General features: G+C 33.1%; 1 non-coding gene and 1 pseudogene across 1 annotated transcript; one reads left to right on the top strand and one right to left on the bottom strand.

Moving 5' to 3' along the window:
• Nucleotides 1-6,302: 6,302 nt before the first annotated feature.
• LOC112098643 lies at nucleotides 6,303-6,411 on the bottom strand. Its single transcript, XR_002905753.1, has one exon. It is a non-coding gene; the product is annotated as a small nucleolar RNA R71 (small nucleolar RNA).
• A 70-nt stretch (nucleotides 6,412-6,481) lies between these two features.
• The window catches only part of LOC112097951, a 121,597-nt pseudogene continuing 105,483 nt past the window's right edge, over nucleotides 6,482-22,595 (top strand).

Below are 22,595 nucleotides of genomic sequence, written 5' to 3'. Positions count from 1 at the left end.
ATGCAAGAAAGAATAACTGAAATGCTTAATCATGCTGATGCTTTTATTTTCCTTCCAAGAGATCTTGCAACACTAAAGGCACTTATTACACTAGCATCTTGGGCCCATCTGCACATTCACTAGAAACTCATCGGTTTGTTAAATGTCAATAACTTTTATGATGGCTTTATCGCATTTCTTAACCATACAATAAAAAACTATTTCATTCATTCTAATGTGAAAAAACTTTTTATTTGTGCTCACACTGCTAATGAGCTACTTGATCTTTTACAAGCTTATAAACCGGAGCCAGACCCCTAGACCTTTGTGTTGGAGCACCCAAATAATGATGGTAACAGTAGCCGCAGTAAGAAGTACAAATTAGATTTAACTCTCTGCTTGTAAATATTTTCTTCTGTGTTGCACCACCCAGTTGATGTCTTCTAAACTCTACTTCTTTCCTTTCAAACATTGAGGACAATGTTTCGTTCTGGTTGGGGGGAGGGAATAGTCGACAATTGTGGAATTTTGGTTAAGTTTTTACTAATTTTTTGTTGTAGAAACTAACTGTTACTAACTTTTTGTGTTGACGATGGCTGAATATGGAGTGTAGTGACTCTAGAAACGCATCTTCATCGTTTAAAAAAATTTTAAATAAAAAATAAAAAAAAATTTAGACATTTTCTTTTTCTTTATTATGTTTTGATGTTCATTTTTCTTCCTCTTTTTAATTTCTCCTTATAAATATATATTTTCAAATTTTTGAGTCGAAGATGGCTGAATATGGAGAGTAGTGCCTCTAAAAACGCATCTTCTAAGTTAAAAAAAAACCATTTTCGTTTTCTATCATTTTAAGTGTAACTTTTCTAATTAGTTTTTATGCATCATTTTCACATTTCTACATGCATATTTTTCCTTTCATGTTTAGAATAGGTTGGGCGGTAGAATGTTGTTTAAAAAAAATATAATAATTTTGTGTGATTTGTTTTAACATTGGATGACATGATTAATTTCAAATTTTAGTATTTGTATTATCTTTGGTCTTAAGTGATGTTACGTTATGTTTGCTACTTTACATGTTGATGTCGAAGACAAATATGAGTTGCTTGAAGGAATGAACATGTCATAATAAGTGTCAAGTGAGTTTTTGAGCCTATTATTTTTCTTGGAGAGTAACCATTTTGCCCATTCTTTATATAGCTTAGCAGTTTATTATTTTATACACGATCTCTAGATTTCTTTTGAGTTAACCCTTAAAAAAATGGTAAAATTAAAAAAAAAGTGTGTTGCTACATTGGGAGGCCCGTCTAACTAGTAGATATAGATGATTATTTAGAGCCCTAAAAGACGATGGAAAGGCCATCTTTGATCCGTTTGAGCCTTTCTAGCCATCCCTTTTATTAAATATCCATAGTTAACCCTTTTGAGCCTTTAAAAAAAAAACTTTTTATTTGTCAACTTATCATCTTGACCCACTCCGATTTGGAGTATTACCCGATGTCTTATAAGTTCCATCACCTATTTATGTTTGAGAAAATGTAAATAATTATGTTGTTCAGTGAAGTTATGCCAAATAAAAGCAAAAAAAAAAACAAAACAAAAGTTGTTTTTTCAAAAGAATAAAAATAACAATAATAGGTGAAATCCACCTTGCAACTTCCAAAAAAAAAAATCTCTACATTTTTCTCAAACATACACTTTGTTTTCCTTATTTCTTTTCTTTGTTAGCCATATCCCTAGCCTACGTTACGTCCTAATAAAAGTCCTTCTTGATTTTAGGGAACTATAGTTTGAAGTAGAAGCTAGTTATATGCGCTAAAAAGATATAGTGGTGCATAAAAAAAATAATAAATAAATAAAAAAATAAATTGGGTTGACTAGCATTTTTGTTTGACTTGAGATCGTATTATTTCTAAGTTGAGGGCATATTTATTTCATCTTGGTGAGAGCATGTGATATCACTTCTTTATTATTTTCTTTCTCAATTACCATTCATTGGAGTGACTATCTTTATTGGTTTTAATTTCTTTGTGAGACTGTCACTACTTCCAGTGAGATTTTGGGGTTTGACATGTCATTCTTGAAAGTAGCTATAACAAAGTCTACTGGGCTGATTCATGTGGATGGTTGATGTGGGTGTGATGTTGCTTTAGATTGGAGATAATGCTTATACTTTTATTTGATTGCTATCATTAATCTGATTGAATAAACACGAGTGTTTCTAAAAAATAATAATAAAAAAAATTATTTTGAATTTGAATTTTATTTTCTCTTTATTTGCTAGGGACTAGCAATAAGCTGGTTGGGGGGTGTGTTGAGTGTTAGAAAATGCATATTTATAAAGGAGAAAATCATCATTTTACATTTCAAGTTTTACTAACAACCCTTACTTTTATGTATTTAAGCTTCTTGCAATTTAATTATGTGTGTTTGATTTTAATTAAGTATTTTATGTATTTTATGGGCATCATAGTCATTTCACAATAAACAAGAGATCAGATGGCAAAACGGACATCACTTTTGAACTCAGGACGGTTGAAAACCTTAGGAGGAGCATAAAAAGAAAAATGGCACTGTTCACATGTACGGTACTATTCACGTGTACAGTATTATATACGTTACTGTTCACGACACTGTTCACATAGAGCGACGATGACGTGGCATTGACCGATGATGTGGCATTGACTGATGAGGTGTCACGATCCTGTTGGGCTAAAATTCTTATGTACTGTTGATGGTGATGTGGCAGCATATCAGTGGACGAAAAATCTAGCGTACGGTACATGCATCACACAGGATTATTTTCAACCAAACCGCATCACTGTTCACCCGGGTCAAATCGTGTTACTGTTCATCCGCGTGGTCAAACCGCGTACTGTTGACGTGGCGCAATCCTGAGTGTCCAAACTGTTTTTAATCCGATGGCCATGATTTACTCCATGTATCTATAAAAAGGAGGCCTCCCCCCTCCTAATTTGATAGCTCTGAATCCATTTTTGGGATCCATTTTTTGTAATTCCTTCTCCATCTTGTATTTTCTATGTATTGTAATAAATTCTCATTTTGCCCCTAGTTCAATTATGAGTGGCTAATTTTCTTTCAAGCTTGGGTTGAAGGTGAAGTCTCAACATGTGTCATGGGCTTTATTTGGTAAATTTACTTTCTCTTCCCCTCTAATTTTTGTGGATGTTTTGACTTCTCGTCGACAAATAATACTAATCTTGTCTAATACCGCCTTGGTTTCACCGGCCCCCTAGTATAAGGTTATTATTATTGGCACGATAAGCCCTTAGCACCATATTGATTAGAGTGTGGTTCATGAGGTGTGGATTCCCCCTTCATGATGTAATTGGTATTAATAAGGAATATTTAGCCCATGGTGCATGTTGATACGGATCCAGATACCCAAGTACGTCAATTTAATAGATCTTTACTTCAATTTATTCTCGTCATTTCAATTCTAATATTAGAATTTATTCTTGCCATTTCAATTCCAATTTTAGGATAATCTCAGTCACCTTCACCACAAAATCCAACCACTCATTTACAAAATTAATTCTATACACAATTAAAATCCACCTCCTCGTGGGATCGACACTCGTCACCATTAGTCTATACTACAATAGATTCGTACGCTTGCGAGTTCAACAAAATTTGCACAACAACCGCCACAATTGGACTCAGCGTGGCTTGAACTTTCAGTTTCCGTCGCCGTCGGTTGAATTTCGGTGACCGTTGACCGACAAGGGTATTTCGGTAATTTCACAGTCTAAGGGCAATTTTGTAATTTTAGATTTTGTGGGTATTTTAGTAATTGCTGAAATTTAGGATAAAGTTGGTAATTTATGATTTTGAGGTTAATTTGGTAATTTTTATATTTGAGGGTATTTTGGTAATATTGAATTCAAGGGCATTTTGGTAATTTTGATATTTGAGGGTAATTTCGTAATTTCAAGAATTATGAGTATTTTGATGATTTATTATTTAAATTAAGATTATTTAAGGTTAACTATGGAATGTGATTATATTAAGGAATTTGAGAATACTGGAGTTTATGATTATGGTTTAATTTTATTCTTATGAGAGTATTTTTTATTTATTTTTAGGCCGATGATATCGATGTGCATTTGTTACTCGAGGATACCAAGAGGTAAGTAAACTAGATTTTCAAACGAATCACAATAAACAATATATATGTTTGACATGTTTGGAAAGCTTATTTTTATATATGTACGGATATTGATTTATATGCTCTGCCCATGTGTTTATACGATGTGTTGATATGCTGTGTTGTTATGTGTGTTTATGGACATGGGCATACGTATGTGTGAATATTTCATTGGCATGAGCACGAAAATGCATTATGTTTTCTGTAAAATGAGAAAGTTGATTTTAGCAAACGGAATGTGTGGAAAGAAAGATTGTTTTACAGTTTTGGCTTGGATCCTTGAATTTGTTACTGGCTTAGTGGAGGACACTCTAGATGTTTATATAGTTATGAGATAAGTGGGCGAAGGACGCATTGGCGAGAAGCCTAAAGAGTATGAAAGTTAAGGGAGTGTCCAACTAAGCGGTAATCGAATGAAGGTAGCTCAAGTAAGTGGTTTGAAAGAGAATGTAAAAGTTTGAGAAAGACAGAATGAGATTTCAATGATTTGTTTTACGATGTTTTCGAATACCATGGCACGTCATTCATTTGCACTATATATATGAATGTATGTATTTTCGTATATGCAAAACTGGTTTACTTACTGAGTTTCGTACTCATTATAGTTTATTGTGATTCAGTTTCCGTAAATAAGGATTGATTCGTGATAAGCGTCGAGAAGGACTTGAATGGAGGAATTAGATGGTCTGGCATGAATTTTAAATTCTTCCGCTGCAGTTTGCGTTATATATTTGTATTTTCAAGGATATAACTTTTATGGATTGTAAAAGGATTATTATTATTATTTTATTTTTAAGCATCTATCAGTAAGATACGCCCTGTGGAGGTCGGGGTGGGTCGTTACAATGTCACTACATTGTTACTTTCAGAATTGTTTTGGGTCATGCTATATCTGTTATAAATTGATTTCAAATAATTTCTTTTCCCCACAATTAATTTTCTTAGTTTTACTAGATTTAAAACTCCATGTGGTTCGACCCTGGTCTCACCGGTTTATATTATAACTAGACACTCTTATACTTGAGAGTAATACACTTTTGAGTCGTACCAAGTTTTTGGCGCCATTGCCGGGGAATTTTCTAAATTTGATGTTAGTTTGTCTTTACTTTATTTTATTTTTTTTGTTTTGTCTTTACCATCTTTCCGTTATTCTATTTTATTCTCTTTTTGTAAAACTTCAGTTAGCACCCCTCTTCTTTTCAAACCTTAACATTATCCATAAAATTTATGAGAAACTTCATCTTAGCCCAAAAACCTTTGCAAATCAGTCCCCAAATCAAATTTATTTCTTTAAATTTCTACAATTTACTTTCCGCATTTATTTTAAATGGTCGGTTCTACCGCCTGACTGTTATTTAAATTTTGTTAATTTATGTATTTTTGTTTAAATGGTCGGTTCTACCGCCTAGCATTTTAATTTCAGTTTATTTATTTTTGTGCATTAATTTATTTAATTTTATGTTTTATTATATGGCTGGTTTTAAAATACCGCCTAAACTGTTTCATTTAATGGCTGGTTTCACTGCCTAATTTATTCATTTATTTTTCAGTTTATTTATTTTTATTTCGCATTTTTTTCTTATTTAATTTTCAGTTTATTTTTTCTGCAATTTTCATTTAGTGTTTTTGCATCATTAGTTTAGCACACATCATTAGCGTTGCATGAGTCGTTGGTCTCGTACAAATAGTGGTAGATTAATTAGAAAATCACCTTCACCACCCTTAAATATGGCTGACATAGGAGTTGAAAATTTTTCGGAGCACAAAAATGACCAAGTCTTGCAAAATCTTTATGAACAACCTAGGACTCTTAGAGACTTCATGCATCCTACTAGAACAGGGTCACTATCATGCATAGTTTTCCCTCTTGATGCATCACGTTTTAATTTCAAACCTGGTATCATTCAACTTCTTCATACTTTTCATGGTTTTGAGTCTGAAAATTTATATTTACATTTACGGGAATTTGAGGAAGTCTGTAACACATGTACTGATCAAAATTGTAGCATGAATATAATCAGGCTTAAGTTTTTTCCTTTCTCACTTAAGGATAAAACTAAAACTTGGCTACAAAATCTTAGGTTAGAATCCATCAGAACTTGGGATGAAATGCAAGCACAATTTTTGAAAACATTCTTCCCACCCCACAGAACAAATTCTTTCAAAAGACAAATCACCACTTTCACTCAAAAACCAGGAGAAACTCTCTACCAATGTTGGGATAGGTTTAAAGAACTACTTAACATTTGCCCACATCATGGTTTTGAAACATGGAGATTAGTGTCTTATTTCTACGAGGGATTAACATCCCAAGGTAGACAAGTCATTGAAATGATGTGTAATGGTGAGTTTAGGGATAAAAGTCCTGAAGATGCATTAGACTATCTTGACTATATAGCAGAAAATGCACAACACTGGGATCTGGTGGAGGCATGCATAACCTTAGGGAAGACCATGATTTTCAAGCCAAATTTTGCATCATTAGCTAGAAAAGTCGAAGCATTAGAGTCGAAAAAGAATGATCATGTAAAACCTGTTCAAAATATTTCATGTTATGTTTGCGATTCTACTGACCATTCTACGCAGGACTGTCCAACTTTGCCAGCTCTGAGAGAAAGCTTGCATGAACAAGTAAATGTCGTTGACAATTTCAAAAGGCCAAATCCAAATCCATACTCTCAAACTTACAACTCTGGTTGGAGAAACCACCCAAATTTCAGTTGGAGAAATGACAATTATGCACAACCTTCACAATCAGTTCCTCCACGTCAAAATTTTCAAAACTCCCAGAGTTACCCACCATATGTCCCACCACCAAGAAAAACTCTGGAAGACACATTGCATTCGTTTATTGAAAAACAAGAGTCGATCAATAACCAAACGATGCAAACCTTAACCAATTTGACAGAAACTATCTCCAAACTTACATCTGCTCTGACCATACATGAAAAAGGAAAGTTTCCTGCTCAACCTGAACTAAACCCCAAGAGTCAACAACATCCTCAAATGGGAAATTTAGGAAACCAAAATATGAGTCAAGTCAAATCGGTTATAACCCTTCGTGGTGGTAAAGTGGTCGAAAAACACATTGTGGACCCTCGTGAAACTAGTAAAGATTCAATTTCAGAAAATAGGGAAGAGTCTGTCGAACCTTTAACCCATGAAGAAATAACCAACTCTCTTCATGTACCCCCATTTCCTCAAGCACTGTACCCCCATTTCCTCAAGCACTAATCAAGCCAAAGAAATCAAACCACAGTACTGAAATTTATGAAGTTGTTAAACAAGTTAAGGTCAACATTCCTCTGCTGGATGTCATTAAACAGGTGCTTTCTTATGCTAAATTTCTGAAAGATCTGTGCACGGTGAGAAGGAAACATAAGGTGCAAAAGAGAGCTTTTCTAGCAGAACAGGTAAGTTCTATTCTCTCAACCAATAGTGCTTTGAAATACAAGGATCCTGGTTGTCCAACTATTTCTTGAACTATTGGGGATTATAAAATTGGACATGCTTTACTTGATCTTGGTGCCAGTGTTAATTTGCTTCCTTACTCAGTGTACCAACAACTCAATCTCGGTGAGTTTAAACCAACTTCTACCACCTTTTACTTGCTGATAGATCGATTAAGGTTCCAAAAGGAATAATTGAAGATGTATTAGTCAAGGTCGATAAATTGATATATCCTGTGGATTTTATTGTTCTGGAAACGGAACCAATTGCTAATAAATGCAAATAAATTTCTGTTATTTTGGGTCGACCATTTTTAGCTACTGCTAATGCTTTCATAAATTGCAGGAATGGGTTAATGAATTTATCTTTTGGCAGCATGACACTGGAACTCAATGTGTTCAACATGTGTAAACAACCTTACCACCAAGAAGATGATGATAATGAGAATGAGGAAATTGATCTCATCGAGCCAATCATTGAGGAACACATTCAGGATGAGAATTTTACAAACTCTGCTGAAATTTATTTTGCTGGTTCTTTTTAATCAAGTAAAGAATTAGATTGTGATACTGCTAACACATGCCCTACACTTGATTCTATGCAGGTACCTATAGGCGACGATGACGAATCGAACTTTGAAGATACGGTGCAACCTGAAGAACCAAACGAAGAGGAAGCACCAGAGCTCGAATTAAAGCCCTTACCAGAAAAATTGAAGTATGCTTATCTTGGAGAGTAGCAGACATATCCGGTGGTAATTTCTTCTCAACTCATGTATGATCAAGAAGGTAAATTGTTATCTATACTGAAAAGGCATAAAACTGTATTTGGTTGGACCTTAAAAGACATAAAAGGCATTAATCCTTTAATTTGCACACATCGAATACACTTAGAGGAAAATGCCAAAACAACCCGTCAACCACAAAAAAGACTAAACCCTTATATGAAAGAAGTGGTAAAGAATGAGGTCTTTAAACTACTAGATGTAAGAATTATCTACCCTATCTCTGATAGTAAATGGGTAAGTCTAACTCAAGTAGTACCAAAGAAATCTGGAATAACTGTTGTAAAAAATAAAAAATGTGAACCAATCCCAACACGAATTCCATCTAGTTGGCGCATGTGCATTGATTACAGAAAATTAAATGATGCCACTAGAAAAGATCATTTTCCCCTTCCATTTCTAGACCAAATTCTCGAAAGAGTAGCTGGACATCCCTACTACTGCTTTCTTGATGGCTACTCTAGTTATTATCAAATCCCTATAGCCTTAGAAGACCAAGAAAAGACTACATTCACATGCCCATTTGGAACATTTGCATTTAAGAGAATGCCCTTTGGACTTTGTAATGCTCCTACAACATTTCAAAGGTGCATGCTAAGCATTTTTAGTGACATGGTTGAAAATTGTCTAGAGGTTTTTATGGATATTTAACTGTATTTGGTAATTTTTTTGATACATGTCTTGATAATCTAGAAAATGTTTTGAAAAGGTGCACAGAAAAAGGACTAGTTTTAAATTGGGAAAAATGTCATTTCATGACCACTTCTGGAATTATCTTAGGCCATATTGTGTCTTCAAAAGGAATCGAAGTTGATAAAGCCAAAGTTGAAGTCATTTCGAAATTACCCTCACCAAAGACAATTAGAGAAGTTCGTTCTTTTTTAGGACATGCAGGATTTTATAGGAGGTTTATAAAAGACTTTAGTGCCTTATCTAGACCAATTTGTAACCTCCTAATAAAAGACACACAATTTGAATAGACTAATGATTGTCAACAAGCTTTTTAAAAAATAACTACTCTTTTGACATCAGCCCCAATAAAGCAACCCCCTGATTGGTCTTTGCCTTTTGAGCTAATGTGTGATGCTAGTGATTATGCCGTTGGCACTGTTCTGGGTCAAAGAAAAGAAGGTAAGCCCTTTTTGTCATCTTTTATGCAAGTAGAACTTTGAATAGTGCTTAAATGAATTACAATACAACTGAGAAAGAACTACTTGCTGTAATATTTACATTGGATAAATTTCGTTCGTATTTAATTGGTTCATCTACTGTTGTTTATTCTGATCATGCTGTTGTGAGATATTTAATGTCAAAACAGGATGCCAAACCAAGGTTAATACGATGGATTTTGCTACTTCAAGAATTTAATTTGACAATCAAGGACAAAAAGGGCGCTAAAAATGTTGTTGCAAATCATCTTTCAAGACTTACAAATGAGTCTTCAATTGAAACAACACCCATTAATGATTTTTTCCCTGATGAATTTTTGTTTTCTATAAATAAAATGCCTTGGTATGCTAATATTGTTAATTATCTTGCAACATGTGAAATGCCACGTGATTGGAGTTCCCAAGATAAGAAGAAATTCTTAACATAAGTAAAAAACTTTTATTGGGATGAACCATACTTGTTCAAGTACTGCTCCGATCAAATTTTTCGAAGATGCATACCAGACGACAAGGTAAGTAGGGTCATTCAATTTTGTCATTCTGAAGCATGCGGTGACCCTTTTTCTTCAAAAAAGACAGCTGCAAAAATATTACAGTATGGATTTTATTGGCCTACATTATTTAAAGATTCACATGCATTCTGTAAAATGTGTAAAAATTGTCAAATGATAGGGTCTATTTCAAAGCGGAACATGATGCCTTTAAACCCCATCCTTGTCATTGAAATATTTGATTGTTGGGGAATTGATTTTATGGGCCCTTTTCCATCATCATTTGGATTTGTATATATTTTAGTTGCTATTGATTATGTTTCAAAATGGATCGAGGCGATTTCTTGTTGGTACAATGATCATAAGATTGTGATCCGCTTTTTAAAAGAAAATATTTTGAGTAGATTTGGAATACCTTGAGCTATTATCAGTGATGGAGGTAAGCATTTTTGTAATAAGCCATTTGAGTCTTTAATGAAGAAATATGGAATTACACATAAGGTTGCTACCCCTTATCACCCTCAAACAAGTGGTCAAGTTGAATTAGCAAATAGGGAGATAAAACAAATTTTAGAAAAGACAGTTAATCCAAACCGTAAAGATTGGTCTCTTCGACTGATTGATGCACTTTGGACATATCGTACTGCTTTTAAAACATCTTTAGGAATGTCACCCTATCGGCTTGTTTATGGAAAATCTTGCCACTTACCAGTAGAACTTGAACATAAATCATTTTGGGCCATTAAAGCTTTTAATTCAAATCTTGATGATGTTGGCAATGTGCGTAAATTGCAAATAAATGAACTTGAGAAATTAAGGAATGATGCGTATGAGAATTCTAGAATTATTAAGACAAGAACCAAACTTTTTCATGACAAGAATTTTTCGGAAAACATTTGAAATTGGTCAAACAATGTTGCTTTATAATTCTCGTCTTCATTTATTTCTAGGGAAGTTAAAGTCAAAGTGGAATGGTCCATTTGTTGTAAAATATGTCTATCCATATGGAGCCGTAGAAATTGAGAATCCAAAGGATGGTGTCACATTTAAAGTTAATGGCCAAAGATTGAAACCATATCTGGAATACCAACCACATGAAGCAGATACCGAAATCCATTTGAGTGACCCACCAAAATTTTGATTAAGCCTTTTCATTTTAACGTTTTGTGAATTTGATTTACTGTTACTTTATCGTTTGAATTATTTGATTTTTTTTCTTTTTCCTTTTCCCTATGTCTTGAATGGAGTGCATTGCATTGTTTTAATTGTGTGTTGTTTGACAATTGTGATTTAGCTCACCAAATTTTTATACTTGTCATGAGTACCTCCATGAAAAATTTCTTTTTCGATCATTTTAAAACACTTTTTCATGTAAAATTTCACCTGAGGAAATTACTCCGATTTTGTAAATTACATCCCATTTGGGATCTGCAATCACCAGCATTAGTATCTTACGTGAAAGATCTAGAAAGACAACTAAAGGAAATAGAGGATGGTATTTATAATTTGCAATTGGAACTGGATTCAATAAAAGGACGAAGGTGAGTTATATTCCTTGTGTGTTTTTATTATTCTTTTTCACTTTTGATTTGATTTTGCAGATTTGATTCATTTTGTTTTGATTCACTCTCCCGTATAAATGGCGGATAACGGTACTCCATGATTGTTTAAGTCGGTATTCTCAGTTTCCCATAATAACTGAAACCTCAATGTCGAGCATGGAAGAAATACAACAAAATTTGCATCAACATTTTCCTTCTCTCCCTTAAAATGATCTTAAGAAGATTTACAAAGCTCGTTGTGAACGACTGCGTTTGTTAATGATCAATGGGATTCCTTTTGACATTCGCTGGTTAATTGAAACAAAGGTTTGATTGGCAGGTGAGTTTTCTGATCCATTCATTTCCTACATGCCTGGTTTTGGTAAAAGTACATTTGCTAAGAAAAGAAGAGCTAAGCGACTTGGCTCTGAATGTTCTCACTGTCTAAGACTTGCTTGCAAAAATCCACGTTGTAAAGCTTTTAGGAATGGTTTCTGTAAATCGTGAAGATAAAATCAAATTCATTAAGGATGGCATGAGTAAAGAATCATTGGATGATATCTTACGATCTCTTGAGACGCATCCGAGCGGATATGTTCAACGTGAAATTCAAAATTTGTGGAAGCTGTTCCAAAAGGAAAGTGCACAGTTTAGTCTTGGGAATCTGACTCTAAAAAACCCTGTTTGCCAGTTTATAAGAAAAATAGATGGGAAGCCTATCCTCGACCTATAGAGGGTGTTCAAGTCGTTACTGGACGTAAAACTAGAGGAAGATGTGAGCCACAATCACAACTACCAGTAAATATCCTTTTATTTTACTGTTCTTTTATCTTTTTCATTATTATTATTATTGTGTGTGCTTTTTTTCTTTATTTTATCTAATTACTGTTTTCTTTTTCTTTTCACTATTTGCCTTTGAATTATTAAGGTAAAAGCTTCACGCGTCATTTGACAAACACAACACCCCATTTATAGATGTATATCATTATGTCCGTCACCAAGATCCTTAAATAGGAACTTCTTTTTAAGCACTCACAAATTGTTTCTTTTTAGAATTGCTCTAATGGCAGCAACTTCAAGCAGTCAACTTAAAAACATTTGTGTGCTTTCTGGATTTCGCTATGGAAAGTATAAGGAGTTCATTCAGGCAGTCGTAGATCTTGTTCGCGCTATAGCAAAGAGGAAACTACATCTTGTATATGGAGGAGGTGACCGAGGGTTATCAAAGCTTGTCTCTGAAGCTGCTTTCGTTCGAGGAAGTCAAGTGCTAGGCATCATTCCAAAAGCCTTAAAACTTTTAGGATGTCTACCAGACCCACCAACTGGAGAAGAGTTAGTTGTCTCAGGTATGCAAGAAAGAATATCTGAAATGTTGAATCATGCTGACGCTTTTATTTTCTTGCCAGGAGACCTTGCAACTTTGGGAGCGCTAATTACATTTGCTTCTTGGGCCCATTTGAATATCCATCAAAAACTCATCAGTTTGTTAAATGTTAATAACTTTTATGATGACTTAAAAACATTTCTTAATCATGCAATAAAAAATTATTTTATTCCATCCTCAGCGAAAAAACTCTTCATTTGTGCTCCTACTGCTAATGAGTTACTTGATCTTTTGCAAGCTTACAAACCAGAGCTAGATCCCATGACTTTGGCGTTGGATTGGGCAACTGATGATGATGGCAGTAACTCTAATAAAAGTGTAAATTAGATTTAACTCTCCGCCTGTAAATATTTCCAGCAGTGGCCAGGTGATATCTTCTAAACTCTACTCCTTTCTTTAGACATTGAGGACAATGTCTCCTTCAAGTTGGGGGAAGAAAATAGTTGATAATTGTGGAATGTCTCAGTCCTAGTGATGTTTTTACTAATTTTATTGTAAAGACTAACTTTGGATAAAAATTTGAGTCGAAGATGGCAGAATATAGAATGTAGTGTCTCTAGAAACGCATCATCTTAATTTTTGTGTTTTCTTCCAAAAAAAATAAAAAATAAAAAAAATGTTTCTAACCTTTTGTTTTCGGTCTTTTTCTCTTTTTCTCTTAATCATCTCCCTCAAGTTTCTGCAATCAGTCCCAATTTCTTTTAGTGTTTCTTTAAAAGAAAAAAGAGTTTTCTTTTTCGGTGTGATCTTTTAACATTGGATAACATGACGATTTTCAAATTTTGGTATTTGTATTATCTTTGGCCTTGAGTTATGTTACACTATGTTTTTCCTTTTGCATGTTGAAACACAAATTGAGAAATTGGATGAGTGAAATTGATTGAGCCATTTAGAGGAATGTACATGTTATGAAAAGACCAAGCGAGGTTTTGAGCCTATTATCCTTGGAGAGTAACCTTGTTTGCCTATACAGCTTCACAATTTATTGTACAAGATCTCAATATTTAAAAAAAAAAGTTTGTGCAGCTGATTCTAAAAGTCCATTGAACTAGTGGATATGAAAGATTATATAGAACCCTAAAAGATGACAGAAGGCCATCTTTGATCCGTATGAGCCTTTCTAGCCAACCCTATTATAAAGAATCCATAGTTAACCCCTTTGAGTCTTTTTTTTAAAAAAAAAAAACCTTTTCGTTGGTAACCTATCATATTTTCCTACTCCAATGAGGAGTATCACCTTATGTTTATGTTTTTCATCACCCAATTATGTTTAAAAATAGGGATGATTATGTATTCCTAATAATGGTGCTATAAAAAAAGAAAAAAAAGAAAGATGATATGTATATATCAATTAATAAAAAAGAAAAAAAATCCAAGCAAAAAGAAAAAAAAAGCACCTTATAATCTCCAAAAAGTCCCCTATTTTTCAAACATATATTTTTTATTTCCCTATTACCTTGTTTTTGTTAGCCATAACCCTAGCCTACGTTACGTCCTAATAAAAGTCATTCTCGATTTTTGGGAACTATAGTTTGAAGCAAAAGCTGGTAATATGGACTAAAAGATGTGGTGATGCATAAAAATAAAAATAAATTTTGTTAGTAATTCATTGGATTTGAGATCATTTTATTTCTAAGCTGTGGGCATTATTTTTTCATCTTGGTGAGAGCGTGTGATATTATTTTATTATTCTCTCAAATTTAACATTTTTTTTAGAGTGACAAATTAATTTGGGGTATATCTTCTTTTGAGAGAGTCACTCTTAATCGGAGATTTTGGGGTTTGATGTATCATTCTTAAAAGTGGCTTGATTAATGTAGCTCTGATGATTGATCATTTTACAGGATTTTATTGAACTGAGCGAGTGTGATTTTCTTTAGGCTGAAGATAATGCTTATACTTTTATTCAATTATTGTCATTAATCGAATGAAGGAAGTAAACACAATTTTTCAAAAAAAAAAAAAGATTTTCAATTTGGTTTTGAAATTTCTCTAAATTTTTATCGCTTAAATTGCTAGGGCCTAGCAATAAGCTGGTTGGGGGGGTGTGATTGACACTAAAAAGTGTACATTTAATAAAGATAAAATTATTAGTTTTTCACTTATTGTGTCGATTAATGCGTTCATTATTTCTAAATTATTTTAATATTCCCCAAATATATTTTATGTTAAATTAATTCGTAATTTGTTAATTTTTATCTTGTAAATATTTTTCAGGAATAAATATGAAATTGGAATTGAAAGCGGGAATAAAGAAGAACTACGAGAACAAAATTGAGGAGATCTAATAATAAAAAAATAAAAAATAAAAAAAAAGAACAAAAAGACAAAAGAGTAAAAGGCAACCAAAACATTGGTTGCCTGTGATGGTCAGGAGGCCATCACGCCTCCTGGCCATCACACTTCTCAATATTTATTTAAATTATAAAAAATAAAATAATAATATAATAATAAATTAAATAAGAATCAAAAGAATGAAGATGAGGCAATTGTTGCCTTTAAAAGCCGAGTATTGGGAAGCTGAAGGGGGTGAGCTATTTTGAGAGCTTAAGCCGAGAGAGAATAGAGTGCAGCTGAAGAATTTCTTTCTTTCTTTGTTTCTTTTCTTTTCTTTTCTTGTTTCCTTTTGTATCAATTTTCTTTCTAATATATTTCAAAAAGTTTATCAAATAAAAAGAGTATTGTGTTTTCTTTCAATATGAGTAGCTAATTTTATTAAGCTGAGGTGAAGGGTGAAGCTCAATGTTTCAAACTATTAATTATTATTATTTTCTTAAATGAGTTTTTAAGTTTATTTAATTTTTTTGTAATTATTTTTATATCATGTTAATTTATAAATCTCACTGAATTTTATGGTATTTTGACATAATGTCGACACATTAATATAATGTGGCACATTAGGTACTTTATTCTAAATTTATCCATACATATAGAATTAAATGATATAATAATTAATTGGTAAAAGTGAGGCAAAATATAAATGAGAGAGTATTAAAATTATAGTTTGAATACAGAGAGTGGATCATAAACCTTAGCTTATTTTTAAATTGATTTCAAATAATTTCTTTTCCCCACAATTAATTTTCTTAATTTTACTAGATTTAAAACTCCCTGTGGTTCGACCCCAGTCTCACCGGATTATATTATAACTCGACACTCTTATACTTGAGAGTAATACACTTTTGAGTCGTGTCAATTGTTTATTTTTTTTCTCGATTGATGCGCACCATACACTTTTTTAGCATTATATTTCTTGCTTAAGCATATTTGTTTGAAATTGTATTTTCTTTCATCAATTTTCCTTATATGTCATAAGTACCTCAATAAGAAAGATTCTGTTCACACATCTCAAAAACCTTTTGAGTGTGAAATTTCACTTAAGAGGCCTAATACAAAGTTGTAAATCACATCCAATTTGGTATCTGCAACCACCAACATTAGTGTCCTACATTAAAGATCTAGAAAGACAACTCAGAAAAATAGAGGGTGGTATACATGAATTTTAATTGGAGCTTGAGGTTAACTCAATAAGAAAACGAATGTAAGTCCATTTTTCTTTATTCTTTGTGTGATTTCTTTTTGTTGTTTTGTTCACTTTCACGGTTGATTTGATTTTTTAGATTTGATTCTCTTTATTTTTGGTGTGTTTTGATTTATTTTCCCGTATAAATGGCGGATAACGGTGCTTCGTGACTTTTTAAGTCGATATCTTTAGTTTCCCACAATAATTGAAACCCTAAAGTCAAACATGGAAGAAATACAACATAAATTACATAAGCATTTTCCCTCTCTCCCTCAGAATGCCCTAAGAAAAATTTACAAATCTCGTTGTGAACGACTGCGTTTATTAATGATCAATGGCATTTCTTCTGATATTCGTTGGCTAATTAAAGCAAAGGTCCGATTAGCAAGTGAGTTTTCTAATCCATTTGTTTCTTATATGTCTAGCTTTGGTAAAAATACATTTGCTAGAAAAAGGAAAGCTAAACGACTTAGCTCAAAATGTCATAACGGTGTACGACTTAGTTGCAAATGGCCATATTGTAAATCTTTAGGAATGATTTCTACAACATGAGACTTATAATTTGTGGATACAATTCCAAAAAGAAAGTGCACAGTTTAGTCTTGAGAATCTGACTCAAAAAAACCATGTTTGCCAGTTTATAAGAAAACTGGATGGGAAGTCTATCCTCGACCCATAAAGGGTGTTCAAGCCGTTACTGGACGTAAAACCAGAGGAAGATGTGAGCCACAATCACAACTACCAGTAAATATCTTTTTATTTTGTTGTTCTTTTATCATTTGCATTATTGCATTTAGGGGTGTGATTTTGTATTTATTAATTATTTGTTTTCTTTTACTATTTTCTTTTTCTTTTTATTGTTTGCTTTTGAATTATTGAGCACGAGCTTTACATGTCATTTGACAAATATGCTAACCCATTTACAGCTGTTTCTCATTATTTCTGTCACCAAAATCTTTAAATACGAGCTCTTTTTTAAATACTCACAACTTGTTTTTGAAGATCATTCCAATTGCAACATCTTTAAGTAAACAATTCAAAAACATTTGTGTGCTTTCTGGGTTTCACTATAGAAAGTGTAAGGAGTTCGTTCAGATAGTGATAGATCTTAGTTGTATCATAGTAGAGACGGAATTACACCTTGTATATGGAAGAGGTGAACGGGGGTTATCAAGACTTGTCTTAGAAGTTGTTTTTACTAGAGGAAGCCAAGTACTAGGCATTATCCCAAAAGTCATTAAACATCTAGGATGATTGTATGGCCCACCAATTAAAGAAGAATTAGTGGTATTAAGTATGCAAGAGAGAATATCTGAAATGTTAAATCATGCTAATACTTTTATTTTCTTGCCAGGAGATCTTCAACTCTTGAAGCACTGATTACATTTGCATTTTGGGCCCATTTGAACATTCATAAAAAACCCATCTGTTTGTTAAATATTAATAATTTTTATGATGGCTTACTAACTTTTATTAACCATGCAATTAAGAATCATTTTGTTTCACACACTATAAAAAAACTTTTTATTTGTGCTTCTACTACTAATGAGTTACTTGATATTTTACATATTTATACACCAGAGCCAAATCCCAAGACTTATACACTAGATTGGTCAATTGATGATGGTAACAGTAGTAGTAGTAAGAAGTGCAAATTAATTTAATTCTCCATTTGTAAATATTTTTTATTACAGTGTTCATGTGATGTCTTCTAAACTCTTCCTCTTTACTTAATTTTAAAATATTGAGGACAATGTCTGATTCATGTTAGGGGGAGGGAATAGTTAATAATTGTGGAATGTCATAGTCCTGGTGATTTTTTATAATGTTTTCCTGTAAATACTAACTTTGGACTAAATTTGAGTCAAAGATGATCGGATATGGAGAGTACAATACCTCTAGAAACGCATCTTCTTAATCTAAGAGTTTTATTATAAAAAAACAATTAACATTTGCTTGTTCTTTATCATATTCTTTTAAGCTTTTGCATTGAGTTCAAGTGAGATCTCCCCCTCTTCTTCTTTTGTTATTTTTTCTCTTTTATTATTTCTTTCGTTTTCTTTTTTGTATGCATATCTATAAAATTATAAAACGTTGAGATAATGTTTAGATTAGGTTGGGGGTGGGGATAGTTGATGTGTGTTTTTAAATATGTGTTTTTTTTTAAAATAAACCAAAAAAAATTCTTTTTGTCTAGGATGGTTGTGTAAAGAGTTACGACTTTTGAGATGCATCCTGATAGTCCTGTTGTATTATATATTGATTTTGAAAATCATAGTAAGTTGTTTTTGTTCCATTTTCTTTGAATTACTCAAATTTGTGAACTCTCCAATTGGTTATTAAGTCATTTAATTGTTTACTCATTTAACATATATTATTGAATCATTCTTTACACACACACTATGACACATATTAGTGGGTTGTAAGTTAAAATTTTTGCAGCATTTAGTTCTTTTGATTTATTAGGGATAATATCTAAGGTAGTAGAAAGTGTATATTGCAAAAACAATATATATATATATATATATATATATTTCCTTCTGGTATCAGAGCCAAGGGGAGGAAAGTGTTTTATTGTTTAGAGTTTCATGTTTAAAATCTTGTGTTTTATTTTGAAGTTTTGTTTTGTGGTGAATTTTTACTGGTTGTAAGTCCCGTTTTAGGATAAGGATTCCGCTGAGGGCTGTAAATCCATACCTGTAGCCATTTTGACCAAACCAAAAATAGACCATAAGGTCTTGACCATGGATCCTTCGATCTGTAGAACATCGTCCTTTTCTAGCTCTTCTTCCGGGAAGACTAGTGAGTCAAAGCATGTTGTGAGTTCAGAAGAATTCATTATTGAGAACTTTGATAAAGCAATTGATTGTTGGGAACTTCCAAAAATTTCCAAAGAAAAGATTTACAAAACAAAAATGCTTGATCTTTTAAAGCATGATTATATTATAAAGACTGAAGAACGTGATATAACTCTTTCAGAGCCTTTTGAAACAATTTATTTGTTTTCAGAAAAATCTTTAAAGAAATTAAAAGAAAAGAATTTCAAATATATTCACATTGGTTTAATCCAAGTAGGAATAAAACCTTTGACCAAAGAAGGCTTGGATACTTCAATCCTTGCTGTCCTTAGAGATGGGCGATTCATCTCTTTTGATGATTCTTTACTAAGCAGTGTCGAATCTAGTCTATGTAAAGGTCCCATATCTTTTGATTGTTATCCAAATATAACAATTTCTCTTAAAGATAAAAATATTTTAAAGAGCATGATTTTACAAATCAAAACCCATAATTATCATATGATTAAGGGATCCATCCCAGTTGCATTAATTTTTAAAATTTCTTACAAAGCCATGATTTCTGCATTTAGCACACAGCATAAATACCAGTCAAAAAGAGATGAGACCCTTCTCTTGCAGACTGATTTGTCCAAAGCAAACACGGTCATTCCTAAACCAATCCAATGGAAAGATGTAAATCTTCCAGAGGAATGGATCCTCGAAGGAGTCGCCCCACCAGCGATTCCGAAACAACTTGAGCCCAATACAGAGTTGCAAAATGTGACTCAGTATTCCGATGGTAAGGTCAAACTGTCATTCAGGAGATCTACCTCATCCAGATTTTCTGATAGAGCATCGTGCTCAAGTATTCCTTCATTGGAAAGAAAATTTACAAAAGTACCCTCTGTTATAAATCTCCCTTTTCAGTCGATAAAAAGTCAACCTAGGTTTTCTACTTCAGATATACCTAGTACCTCCATTAGATCAGTTGATTACACTACTAGTGTTCCTCATCCGATATACACTAGTAATCAACATATACAAAGTCAGGAAGAGAAGGAACCTTCTCCTCCAACATCTCCTACGTTTTCTGCTGTTACAGAAAATGTTATCAATGTCATTGAAAAAGAATTTGAATTAAATAAAACTTCTCTTCATAATGATTTTTATTCTGATTTAAACAAAGAAAAAAGACTTTGGTTTTTCAAACATTTTTTAAACCAAAGAAAAGAAATCCAACAAACTTATTATGAATTTGTGAATCTTCATAAAGTTCATATATTGTTTTTTGATTGGATCGAAATATATTCTTCTGATAACAACGTCTCTTATCCTTTTAAAGAGTCAAACCCTATTACTATTAGGAAGAAAGTTTCTGAATGGAAGCTTCTTGATAGTGATAGAATTATAGAATCTGAACACCCACCTCTTCGGAGTGTAACCGTTGATCACGGTGAACCTCCTGTCCAAATTCGAGCTTCACCTTACAAAATTCCAAAACTAAATGATTCTGAGGCAAATTTAAGTAGTATTATCCAACAGAATAATTTCTGTAATACTAACTTAAATACAATCGGAAAGCAGTTGACTAGGATAGAAAACCAAATCCAGAAGTCAACCATTACTGTTCCATCAATTTCTCCTATTCCAACAAAATCGGATTCTGACAAAAAGCTTAAGGAACCTATTTTCAAACCCTTTCAGGTTTCGAAAACTAGCCAAAAGCTTGTTCAGGAGTCAAAATCAGATTTTGCTAAAGCCATTAGAGAACAATTAGATAGGATAGAAGCTGCTTCTTCCTCGTCTAGCAAAGTTCAGATAGCCCCTGATACTCCTCAATCTAGCAAAATTGGAGTATTAGAGAAAGATGACCAAACTTCTATAGCCTCTTCGGACGTAGAAGCCTTCCAAGAAGAACCCACTCCTAAAGCCAACAAAGTTCATTGGGAATTAGCCCTTCCCACTGTCAAGACTCCACCGGATCTAGCAATAGATAATAGACCAAGTGCATTAAATCAATCCCGATATAATGCATCTTCTGTCTATGAGTGGAATATTGACGGCATGTCCGAATACAATATCCTAGGATTGTTGCAACAGATGACAATGGCAGCCAATGCCTATAAAACCCAAGCATGAACCTCTGATCGTGCTATATCAGAAATCCTAATTGCCGGTTTTACTGGTCAACTAAAAGGTTGGTGGGATCATCTTCTCACTAATCAGCAACAATTAGACATTCTAAATTCAATTCAAGTCGATGAAAATGGAGTCCCTATTCTTGATGAGTTCAACAATCCAATTTAGGATGCTGTTGCTACTCTAATTTTAACCATTTCCCTCCATTTCATTGGTGACCCTTCACACCTTCGTGATAAAAACGCTGAGTTACTACATAATTAAGAGGTAGGAAACTTAGTGAAATTCCAAAGGTACAAAAACCTCTTTTTTCACCAGACTATTTCTAAGGGATGATGCAAATCATATAACCTGGAAAGAAAAATTTCTTGCTGGATTACCTACCCTTCTAGGTTGAAAAAGTAAGAAATTCCATCAAAGCCCTTTATGATAAATCGTATTCCCTATGACGAGCTTACCTATGGTGAACTTGTCAGTTTCGTCAATAAATAAGGTTTAAAGATTTGTCAAGATTTGAAATTACAGAAACGACTTAAGTGGAAGCTTAAGAAGTCTAAACAAGAATTAGGCGGTTTTTGCAAATAATTCAATTATGACCCCTTTAAAACTTCTTATTCCAAAGATTGTAATGGCGAGTGTTCTACTAAACCCTGCAGGAAACATTACAAATCAAAAAATTCTAGGAAACCCTTTCGTAATTTTAGAGAACTTCCTTATAAGAAACCTTCGAGGCCTTATAAGAAACCCGAATTCTCTAAAAGAAAAGAGTTTAGAGCCAAACCAAAGACCCTTTCAATTACAAAGAAGCTATATGCCATAAATGTGGCATGAAAGGTCATACTGCGAATTATTGCAGGATGAACAAAAAGCTTCATGAACTTGACCTCGATGAAGAGATCCTTTCCAAATTAGCACCCCTTCTTATCGAATCTTCTGATTCCGAATCTTCCATGTCGGGAGACAGTGATCCATATCAAGTTGATGAGCTTTTTGACTCAGATGACTCTGTATCTAGCAGTAGTGAATCTGAATTTGATTCATATTTAAAGAAAATCAATGTTTTGACTAAAGACCAAGAAACTTTTCTTGAACTTGTAAAGCATATTTCTGATCCAAACCTTCAAAAAGAATATCTTGATAAACTTTTGAAAACTTTGGATTTTAATAAAGCCGAGACTTCTAAAGTCCAA

Source organism: Citrus clementina, unplaced genomic scaffold (genome assembly GCF_000493195.1).
Source record: "Citrus clementina cultivar Clemenules unplaced genomic scaffold, Citrus_clementina_v1.0 scaffold_5, whole genome shotgun sequence".
Lineage (NCBI taxonomy): Eukaryota > Viridiplantae > Streptophyta > Magnoliopsida > Sapindales > Rutaceae > Citrus > Citrus x clementina.
The sequence above is the reverse complement of the archived record's forward strand: the minus strand, read 5'-3'. Positions and strand labels throughout refer to the sequence as shown.